The following is a 10,004-nucleotide window of genomic DNA, read 5'->3' on the forward strand; positions in this document are numbered from 1 at the left end:
TCCACGCACGCACTCACGCCCACCTCCACGCACGCACTCACGCCCGCCTCCACGCACTCACGCCTGCGTCCACGCACGCACTCACGCCCGCGTCCACGCACGCACTCACGACCACCTCCACGCACGCACTCACGCCCGCCTCCACGCACGCACTCACGCCCGCCTCCATGCACTCACACGCCTGCCTCCATGCACTCACACGCCCGCCTCCATGCACTCACACGCCCGCGTCCACGCCCTCAAACGCCCGCGCCCACACACACACACAAGCCCGCTCCCACACATACACTTACGCCCGCGCCCACACATACACTTACGCCCGCGCCCACACACTCACGCCCGCTCCCACACACTCACACGCACATAAACACGAATTCATTCAACCATTAGAATGCTCATGCACTCAAAAATCTGGTGACGACACACTCAAAAATCTGGAGACACTCACACACACACACACACACACACACACACACACACACACACACACACACACACACACACACACACACACACACACACACACACACACACACATTAACCTTCTAAATTTACATTAAACTTGTCTATTAATGCTTTGTTGTATTAAACCAGATTTTTCTTTTATTTTTTTATCAATTCAGCTCGAAGTTGGATTTCTAATACTTATTTTCCTAATTTGTTATTCATGTGATATATATATTTTTTTTTCTTGTACTGTTTTATTTCCTCGTATATTTTTCTAAAGTGGGTTTCAAAAACGTATCTCTGGAACCATAAACTGACTTTGAATAGCAATAATAAACTTCGAAGGTGTGAGCAGAAAGTTTTAAATTATTATTCTTTTCAAATTGTAAGTTATTCATAAGTTTATCCTCGAGATTATATTTTCACTTCTCCAGGATCAAGCTGATTCTTTCCTCGCCTCTCCTGTCTTTCCTACTCACAATGTCGCTACCCTTCTGCAATATTAAATTTGATGACAACTATAGATTTCGTGTGCTTTACATTTATAGGGGTGACTTAACAAAGGCTCTCTCTCTCTCTCCCACAGGCTCCTCCTTGGCCAATCAGCACCGAGGCAGAGTTGATTGATATACTGGTGTGAATTCAGCTGCCTCCTCGCTGTTCCCGTTGCCAGGATACCATGTGATCGAGGCAGTGTTGGGGAAGGTGAAATTATGCATCAGGTTCGTCTTTTAAACTTCTAATATGTATATAATGTCGTGCTATTGAAATTTATGATGCCATGCGAATTTCAATCATCCTTCAAATATAATTGGGAAGTATTTATTTAAGGCACATTTTTCAGTTTCTTGTCTGTCATACTGCTATGCTTTTTCAAGTTTCCTTTCTTGAATGTGACTGAACTTTTGACGCAATTCACACAAAATATCGACACATTTCTTGCATAGTGCATTGTACTTTTCAAACTTGCCCGGTTTTTTCGTATCATGTTTGTCCAGTCATAGTCTTTTAGGCAACCAATCCCCAAACATCTCATACTAAGAATCTCGGCACCTTTTCCACGCCTCATTCTTTTCAAAGGTTGTTTTGTAATGAATCAATTATCAAACCTTAAGGATCTCAGCACATACAAGCTTCATGTGTCTAGGAGCTAATGGTCTTTTTTTCTTGCAGGTGTGACGTGTGCTGCTTCACTCCATCCCATGAACAGTTGCCCACAGCAATCTCTACCACATCAGGCCTGACATACTTCATTGTGATCAGGGAGTCGAGTTTCATCAGGAAGAGAGGCTGTGTCACTACCTGTAAGCCTGACGAGGTGTTAGTTAAGTCAAGGAGCGTCATCAGGAAGAGGGGCTGAGTCTTGCTTCCTGTAAGCCTGACAAGAGGAGTCAAGGAATTTTTCATTGCAATCAAGGAAGAGTCAAGTTGTAAGAAGATTGTAAGGCAAGAATTTTAAGCAGGAATAATTGTCAAGCAGTCAACAGCAGGAAGAATGCAGCGAGAAAAGGCTACAAGAGTTTTCAAGTAAGAAGATTGTAAGGCAAGAATTTTAAGCAGGAAAAAGTAAGGTAAGAATTTTAAGGAATAATTGTCAAGCAGTCAACAGCAGGAAGAATGCAGCGAGAAAAGGGTACAAGAGTTTTCAAGTAAGAAGATTGTAAGGCAAGAATTTTGAGCAGGAAGGATATTGTTATGCAGTTTAGCAGCAGGAAGTGTCCCTTCAAGCTGTTGGTGGGAGTGACAAGCATCCTTCAGGACTTGCAAAGGCTGAAGTCCTCAACACTAGTCTCACTCAAGTTGACACAGGAGCTCTCTGACACAAGGAAAACAAATCATTTATCCTATTGTGTATTTATTAAACTTTTGTGATTAAACAATATATATATTATTATCTTGTACATACTTAGGGAATGATTAAACAATAATGATTTATTAAACAATATCTATATTATCTTGTACATACTTAGGGAATTATACTAACAAGTTGCAAATAAACAAGCTTTCTGGTGTAACAGTTCATGCTTCCTCAGAAACTTTGGCAATGTGATTTAAACAAATATATTTAATCATCTTGTTCATACTTGTGGAATTGTGGAATTATATACAAATCTTTTTACAAATTGCAAAACAAATTGCAAATAAGCTGCTTTCTGATGTAACCAGTTCATAGCCCTGATAAAAAAAAAAAAAATGGAAGCAAAAAATACTAAACAATTGATCCTCTGGTCAAAAAAAAAAAGCCAGGATTGGCCCATTTTTGGTTGTAAAACTTGCACACAGAAGCCCTGTCCGAGCGACTCTGGTGTCGCTCGGACAGGGCTTCTGTGTGCAAGTTTCGCCTTAAACTTAGCCAAAAAAGGGCCAATCCTGGCTTTTTTTTTTTTTTGACCAGAGGATGATCTATATTGCATCTATTGTTTTGGGTCCTATTTATTTTATTTATTTACTTGGGGATGCATGAATTGTTTACCACCAATATATAAATTTAGTTTACCCAAGCACATTCTGTAATTTTATCAAACTATATAATTCACATGAGAATGATACTCACAAATTTATTTATTGCCAAAGACACAAAGCAAAGCACCCTAGACTACTACACTGGAGACAGCTGGCAGATCTGGCTTGCAAGATTTACACTGAAGCAGGCAACACATCAGGCTGCACCACCAGGAAGAGAGGACACCAAACACTGGCTGCAGACACCTTCACATCAGCCCTGCAATGAGGCACCACCAGGCACAGAGGACACCAAACACTGGCTGCAGACACCTTCACATCAGGCCCTGCAATGAGGCACCACCACTGGCTGCAGACACCTTCACATCAGCCCTGCAATGAGGCACCACCAGGAAGAGAGGACACCCACCACTGGCTGCAGACACCTTCACATCAGGCCCTGCAATGAGGCACCACCAGGCAGGCACAGAGGACACCAAACACTGGCTGCAGACACCTTCACATCAGCCCTGCAATGAGGCACCACCACCAGGCACAGAGGACACCAAACACTGGCTGCAGACACCTTCACATCAGCCCTGCAATGAGGCACCACCAGGAAGAGAGGACACCCACCACTGGCTGCAGACACCTTCACATCAGCCCTGCAATGAGGCACCACCAGGAAGAGAGGACACCCACCACTGGCTGCAGACACCTTCACATCAGGCCCTGCAATGAGGCACCACCAGGCAGGCACAGAGGACACCAAACACTGGCTGCAGACACCTTCACATCAGCCCTGCAATGAGGCACCACCAGGCACAGAGGACACCCACCACTGGCTGCAGACACCTTCACATCAGGCCCTGCAATGAGGCACCACCACTGGCTGCAGACACCTTCACATCAGCCCTGCAATGAGGCACCACCACTGGCTGCAGACACCTTCACATCAGGCCCTGCAATGAGGCACCACCAGGCACAGAGGACACCAAACATTGGCTGCAGACACCTTCACATCAGCCCTGCAATGAGGCACCACCACCAGGCACAGAGAACACCAAACATTGGCTGCAGACACCTTCACATCAGGCCCTGCAATGAGACACCACCAGGCACAGAGGACACCAAACACTGGCTGCAGACACCTTTACATCAGGCCCTGCAATGAGGCACCACCAGGCAGGCACAGAGGACACCAAACACTGGCTGCAGACACCTTCACATCAGCCCTGCAATGAGGCACCACCAGGCAGGCACAGAGGACACCAAACACTGGCTGCAGACACCTTCACATCAGGCCCTGCAATGAGACACCACCATCACCACCAGCCTTGATTGCACAGACAGAAGACAAAACCTCTGCAAATAAATACATAAATAATGCAACTTGGGCAAACTAGTTATGAAGAATGAGATTATTTCTGCATCACACACACACTAATTCCTCACTCATGCAAACTCTTATTCCCACAAACTTTTCACTCCCTCCCCTGGCCTAACAGGTGCCTCAGACAGTCCTTTAACACCCTACAAGAATTTCACATCTATTTCTCTCCTATATCCATGAATTCCCCAAAATTAGTCTCATATTTAACCCAATACTTTCACATGCACATCGCAATAACAGAACTCTCCTCTTATTTCACAGTGATCATTGAAAATCATTCCTTCTCTCTCTCCATTAATACTTCACAACACACCTCACTGACAAGACTCACTCACACCTGTCAGGACTCACACTTAACAGGAGCTAACATCTGCTTATCCAGCCATCTGTTGCTCCTCTTACAGTCTTGTACCACTATTTTCAGTGTTACTGCTCTTGTAATCGTGGTTAAGTGCATGCCTCCCCTCCTCCAACTCCTTCACAAAACGTTAATCTTATTCCTCTTATCCACACACAAACACACATACACACACACCCAACAATGCTATAATGTTGAAATTCCCCTATCCAAAATTCCTGGGACCAAAATTGCTGCAGATTTCAAATTTTCCCAGTTTTTTTCTAAATATTTCTATATGAATTTATAAAATGGGACAGCTTGGGGTTGGCATCAAGCTTTACATATACTTTCAATGTGGCTTTACAATGGCCACACAGAATATTACAGTGCATGACAGCACACCCACAGAACAAAGGCTTCACTGCTCAAAAAAATAGTAAATTATCACCCATGGCAACTCTCGTGCCCTGAAGATGCCAAGTTCAGCCCTTTAATCACAGACAGACTGCCAGACACAGTAGAGGGGAAGGTCTCTCCTGTACTTCCCTGCCTGTGTCCCCCTTACTGCTACACTCTCATTTCACAGCTCACATTTAATTCTTGCATTATAACGGGTGCTGTCAAGCTTAACAAAGGGAAGAGTGCTGTGATAGGCCTTGTTTGAGAGGGCTTTGTAGTTGTAAGACTGGACGGGAGACAGCAAGATCAACGACAGCCATGACACAGATGGCCAGGGATGCACTGACACAAGGCACAGCTGTCACTCCGAAGAGGAAGAAAGGCTCTTGGTGAAAAAGGAAAGCAGATACAAGAATATTAAGCTGATGGGATGTATATATTGTAAAAACTGATTAGCTGCACCCTCTTTTAGTCAGAAGAAGCTTGTGAGTTGCAGGGTAGCAGAGAGACAGCTGTTCCAATCACTGAGCACCCTTTGCCAACTGTGTGACAGCTGCTTCCAATCTTCCCAGCTTCCTTCCAGTCTGACAGTTACTGATCCCTTCTTGAACAACCACAATCACAACACTTATGAGAAGAATTAAATTGTAGCAAGGGGGAAGCAAGCAGATAAAGTTGTAGCAAGGGGGAAAACAAGCAGATTAAGTTGTAGCAAAGGGGAAACAAGGAAATTAAGTTGTAGCAAGGGGGGAAACAAGCAGATTAAGTTGTAGCAAAGGGGAAACAAAGAAATTAAGTTGTAGCAAGGGGGGAAACAAGGAAATTAAGTTGTAGCAAGGGGGGGAACAAGCAGATTAAGCTGTAACAAGGGGGAAACAAGCAGGGCAGTGTGTGAAAGACATCTCCCACTAAGCTTGACTTATTGTCAGTGTCAAGGATTCAAAAGCTGAGCATAGCATCTTGAGAGCACACAAGTCAGAGATATGGGACCTCAACAGTACAAATAACACAATATTCACCTGACTGTTGGTTCCTGAAAGACTCCAGTGAGGTGTGACTGTTGCTCCTCATTAACGGAAGTCTCCCAAGGCCTCTTCCGCTTGCTATCCACAGTACCACCTGAGGGAAACACACACACACAATCAACACTGCAGCATTACACAGCATGGGAGGCACGACAGGGTACACTGATATGCACATTCTAGAAAGGAAAAGAACTAAAGGAGTAGACTGTGCCATTTCTACACAGTAAATGTTGGTCTGGGAGTCAGGCAAGATGTGAGTAGTAGTAGTAGTAGTAGTAGTAGTAGTAGTAGTAGTAGTAGTAGTAGTAGTAGTAGTAGTAGTAGTAGTAGTTTTAATCCCTCAAACAACAGTCCTATTGCTTTAATTTCCTGCCTATCTAAAGTTTTTGAATCTATCCTCAACAGGAAGATTCTTAAACATCTATCACTTGACAACCTTCTATCTGATCGCCAGTATGGATTCCGTCAAGGCCGCTCTACTGGTGATCTTCTGGCTTTCCTTACTGAGTCTTGGTCATCCTCTTTTAGAGATTTTGGTGAAACTTTTGCTGTTGCCTTGGACATATCAAAAGCTTTTGATAGAGTCTGGTACAAAGCTTTCATTTCCAAACTACCCTCCTACAGTTTCTATCCTTCTCTCTGTAACTTCATCTCAAGTTTCCTTTCTGACCGTTCTATTGCTGCTGTGGTAGACGGTCACTGTTCTTCTGCTAAATCTATTAACAGTGGTATTCCTCAGGGTTCTGTCCTGTCACCCACTCTCTTATTATTCATTAATGATCTTCTAACCCATACTTCTTGTCCTATCCACTCCTACGCTGATGACATCACCCTGCACTTTTCCATGTCTTTTCATAGACATCCAACCCTTCAGGAAGTAAACAGTTCACACAGGGAAGCCACAGAACGCCTCACTTCTCATCTCTCTAAAATTTCTGATTGGGGCAGAGCAAACTTGGTATTGTTCAGTGCATCAAAAACTCAATTCCTCCATCTATCAACTCAACACAGTCTTCCAAACTATCCCCTCTTCTTCAATGACACTCAACTGTCCCCCTCTTCTACACTGAACATCCTTGGTCTGTCCTTTACTTATGATCTAAACTAGAAACTTCACATTTCATCTCTAGCTAAAACAGCTTCTGTGAAGTTAGGCGTTCTGAGACGTCTCCACCAGTTTTTCTCACCCCCAGCTGATGACTCTGTACAAGGGCCTTATCCGTCCATGTATGGCAATCCATGTATGAAGAGTTATAAGGAAAGAACTTACTTATTAATGGTTACACTTGCAATAACACAATACCATGCCCAACACCTCACAGTCACTTGATCGAAGCCAACACCTCACAGTCACTTGATCGAAGCCAACACCTCACAGTCACTTGATCGAAGCCAACACCTCACAGTCACTTGATTGAAGGCAACACCTCACAGTCACTTTATTGAAGCCAACACCTCACAGTCACTTTATTGAAGCCAACACCTCACAGTCACTTGATTGAAGGCAACACCTCACAGTCACTTTATTGAAGGCAACACCTCACAGTCACTTGATTGAAGGCAACACCTCACAGTCACTTTATTGAAGGCAACACCTCACAGTCACTTGATTGAAGGCAACACCTCACAGTCACTTTATTGAAGCCAACACCTCACAGTCACTTGATTGAAGGCAACACCTCACAGTCACTTGATTGAAGCCAACACCTCACAGTCACTTGATTGAAGGCAACACCTCACAGTCACTTGATTGAAGCCAACACCTCACAGTCACTTGATTGAAGGCAACACCTCACAGTCACTTGATTGAAGCCAACACCTCACAGTCACTTGATTGAAGGCAACACCTCACAGTCACTTGATTGAAGGCAACACCTCACAGTCACTTGATTGAAGGCAACACCTCACAGTCACTTGATTGAAGGCAACACCTCACAGTCACTTGATTGAAGCCAACACCTCACAGTCACTTGATTGAAGGCAACACCTCACAGTCACTTGATTGAAGCCAACACCTCACAGTCACTTGATTGAAGCCAACACCTCACAGTCACTTGATTGAAGGCAACACCTCACAGTCACTTGATTGAAGCCAACACCTCACAGTCACTTGATTGAAGGCAACACCTCACAGTCACTTGATTGAAGCCAACACCTCACAGTCACTTGATTGAAGCCACTCACTAGCTGACCAACTCATCTCAGCTTCAAGGCAACTCAATCTGGAAATAACAGACAATGGAAACAGGTGGGGCTTTTAATCTTCAAGGGACACGTTAAAAATCCTTTGTCAAACCAACAGTAGTGAATAATTCAGTCCCAGATTGTTAGAGAAATGCAAGTCAAAACAGTGAAGTGTAAACAGCAGGTAATTGTTGGTGTCACTGTGCCTGCCATTCAGTGGAAGGAGAGATAAATAAGTTGTCAATGTCCCTTCTACACAAATAAAAAAAACAGTACATTTATGCACACTGCTGCTAATCAATTTATTCTCCCTCAGCAACACTGCATTATATTCAACACCTGCTCACTAACTACTGTCTGTAAGTGAATCACTGAAACTACACACATCACTATTATCATTCTCTCTCTTTCTCTCTCTCTCTTTCTCTTTCAGAAGTATTTATACAACACAGTAAGTACTAGTAACACCTTGACTTGTTCTGCTTTGATCAATTGTTACGTGATACTGCCTCCACTATTTCAGCTTTTACTGTGTGGGTGAACAGTGGATCTTCCTGAGGCAGTGGTGGAGCAGGTGTTTCACTCTTGACACTGTGGGAGCAAAGATTGTCTTCCTTGCGATATACTACACAGTCAATGTATTGCCTCCACACACAGCAACACTGTTCTTCTGTTCCTCCAAACTTTGAGTTTCCTCACTACAGAATCCTTCAGAATAAGCTCCAAGATTTGCTGAGGTGTTCCCACAAGGATCTTCCTTGGCTTTGTCAGCTTGCAGTCTCTCAAGGGCCTCAGTCAAGATTGTCCTCCAGGCCTGGCCACATGCTGCCTGTCTCCAAGGACACACCTACTCATTTCACTGATATAAGCAACCTTTTCAAAGCCCATCAGAGCATTTTCCATTTCTGACAACAAGCAATATTTAGTGGGCTCCTAAACACACACACACACACACACACACACACACACACACACACACACACACACACACACACACACACACACACAAACCTGCAGGAATTTGTCTTACCCTTAGCCAGTACTCATCTTACACATATAAACAGCAGATAGCACACCTAGAGTGGTCACCACTTCCTGTGAGTGGCAGTGCACAGCTGTTTTCAGTATGAGTGGAAGGTCCACTGTCACACAGTCTTGTGACAGCCTGGACTGGACACTTGCTGAGCAGCTCTGGAACCTTCAGGGAGGTTTACTGCAAACCTGCACACTGAAAGAAAATGCAGTTTGAGTAAATGTACATATTATTATATAGAGACAAAACTGTAGTGAGTTATCTAAGGAACTTATGACAATGGTACAGAAGAATTACAAAGATATTACATGGTCCAAGCCTTCAATTCAAAGTAAGTGCTTCAGATTTACATAAACAATTCAGACAGCTTCTAAAATCTACATAAACAATTCATGCAGCTTCTAATTCCATCATTGAGCGTCATCAGCCGTTGGTCCTGGGTTGGCTGACAGTCGTCCCCAAGTGACACACCTGGCTCACTCAACCCCACGTGCTTCATGGCTCTGTCTGTCTCACCCCTCCACACCTGGCTCACTCAACCCCACGTGCTTCATGGCTCTCTGTCTGTCTCACTCCTCCACACCTGGCTCACTCAACCCCACGTGCTTCATGGCTCTGTCTGTCTCACCCCTCCACACCTGGCTCACTCAACCCCACGTGCTTCATCGCTCTGTCTGTCTCACCCCTCCACACCTGGCTCACTCAACCCCACGTGCTTCATTGCTCTGTCTGTCTCACTCC

General features: G+C 44.3%; 1 protein-coding gene and 1 long non-coding RNA gene across 21 annotated transcripts in view; one reads left to right on the forward strand and one right to left on the reverse strand.

Annotated features, from left to right (window-relative positions):
* Nucleotides 1–2,390, forward strand: part of LOC135098494 (probable E3 ubiquitin-protein ligase HERC4) — a 9,922-nt gene extending 7,532 nt beyond the window's left edge. Inside the window, exons 8-9 of the mRNA XM_064000896.1 lie at nt 1,034–1,169; nt 1,621–2,390. The gene's annotated coding sequence lies outside the window, so the exon portion shown is untranslated. The remainder of the gene's footprint in view (nt 1–1,033; nt 1,170–1,620) is intronic.
* On the reverse strand, nt 2,312–9,823 carry LOC135098495 (uncharacterized). 20 transcript variants are annotated; one of them, XR_010267071.1, is made up of 6 exons: nt 9,307–9,821; nt 7,317–8,268; nt 6,041–6,140; nt 4,041–4,195; nt 3,476–3,837; nt 2,312–3,406 (listed from the first exon to the last, which is right to left on the reverse strand). It is a non-coding gene; the product is annotated as an uncharacterized LOC135098495 (long non-coding RNA). The 20 variants fall into 20 exon arrangements; XR_010267075.1 differs by having other exon boundaries at nt 2,312–3,269; nt 3,407–3,837; XR_010267070.1 differs by having other exon boundaries at nt 2,312–3,335; nt 3,407–3,837.
* Nucleotides 9,824–10,004: the final 181 nt, after the last annotated feature.

The sequence above is a fragment of the Scylla paramamosain genome, unplaced genomic scaffold, assembly GCF_035594125.1.
Source record: "Scylla paramamosain isolate STU-SP2022 unplaced genomic scaffold, ASM3559412v1 Contig66, whole genome shotgun sequence".
NCBI classification, from domain to species: Eukaryota; Metazoa; Arthropoda; class Malacostraca; order Decapoda; family Portunidae; genus Scylla; species Scylla paramamosain.